The sequence below is a fragment of the Lithobates pipiens genome, unplaced genomic scaffold (genome assembly GCF_037356315.1).
Source record: "Lithobates pipiens isolate NorthernLeopardFrog02 unplaced genomic scaffold, aLitPip1_a1.2 Scaffold_30, whole genome shotgun sequence".
NCBI lineage: Eukaryota > Metazoa > Chordata > Amphibia > Anura > Ranidae > Lithobates > Lithobates pipiens.
The window spans coordinates 170,621,531-170,622,848 of record NW_027507791.1 but is presented as its reverse complement, the minus strand read 5'-3'; the positions used below and the strand labels follow the sequence as shown (position 1 = coordinate 170,622,848).

The window sequence follows — 1,318 nt, the reverse complement described above, 5'->3', positions numbered from 1 at the left end:
CAACCCTTCTCTTTTCTGCCTTCCTCCCCTATCTCTCACCCCCTCCACCCCCTCTCTCTTTTGGAAAGAGTGGAAAATTGGGAATGACGGCCCCACACCCCCCTCTGGATGGATTATGCCGGAGGGACCTGGGGTTTGTGTGACCCTGGATCTTGGTACAGTACTTTATCCGTGCCTCGAATCATTGTGATTGATGGAAGGCAGACTCACAGTTGCGAATATACCTGTATCAAGTATTGTTCAGCTGCTTTTTGCTCTGTATTTCTCTGTTGCATTATGTACTCGGGGGACCGTCTTCCCCTATTTGGAGAAAAAATTATATTTGAAAAAAAAAAGAAGCCTACGACACCTGGTATTCCCAGGCGGTCTCCCATCCAGGCATTAACCAGGCCCGACCCTGCTTAGCCTCCAATATCAGACAAGATGGAACAGATTCAGGGTGATGTGGCCGTAGCCAATATCTTCAGGCACTCTCAACTCTCTTGACAAACACCAAGATGGTCACCTTGGAAACAAGCGGAAAAAAATAGGTCAACGGCAACAACATAAAAAGAAGCCTACGGCATCTGGAAATCCCAGGCGGTCTCCCATCCAGGTACTAAACTGGTCCCAACCCTGCTTAGCCTCTGAGATCAGATGAGATTGGGCTCTTTCAGGGTGGTGTGGCCGTAGGAGATTTCTTCAGGCACTCTCAACCTTGACTAACGCCAATATGGTCACCTTGGGAAACAAACAAAAAAATCAAGTCAACGCCAACAACATGAGAAGAAGTCTGCAGCACCTAGTATTCCCAGGTGGTCTCCCATCCAGGTATTAACAAGGCCCGACACTGTTTAGTCTCTGAGATCAGACGAGATCTGGTGCTTTCAGGGTTATGTGGCCATAGGCGAGCTCTTCAAGCACTCTCAACCCTCTTGACAAACACCAAGATGGTCACCTTGGTAAACAAACAAAAAAAAAAAACAAGTCAACGCCAAGAACATAAAAATAAGCCTTCAGCACCTAGTATTCCCAGGTGGTCTCCAATCCAGGTACTAGCAAGGCCCGACCCTGTTTAGCCTCTGAGATCAGAGGAGATCGGGCGCTTTCAGGCTTATGTGCCCATAGGCAGGGCCGGATTAACATAGGGGCTATTGGAGCTGCAGCTCCAGGCCCCTTTCTCAAGATAGGCCCATTTGCCCAAAAAAAAAAAAAAAAAGATCGACCTAGAGGATTTTAGCTCGGCGACCAGGAGTCACAGAGACCCCATATTTGGTGGGTATGTAGCTAAAGACCCACCCCAGCACTGGTTAAAATATGGGGCTGCTATCATCTATGG

General features: G+C 48.2%; 1 pseudogene; it reads right to left on the bottom strand.

Moving 5' to 3' along the window:
* Positions 1–554: 554 nt before the first annotated feature.
* LOC143949130 (5S ribosomal RNA) lies at positions 555–674 on the bottom strand (annotated as a pseudogene).
* Positions 675–1,318: the final 644 nt, after the last annotated feature.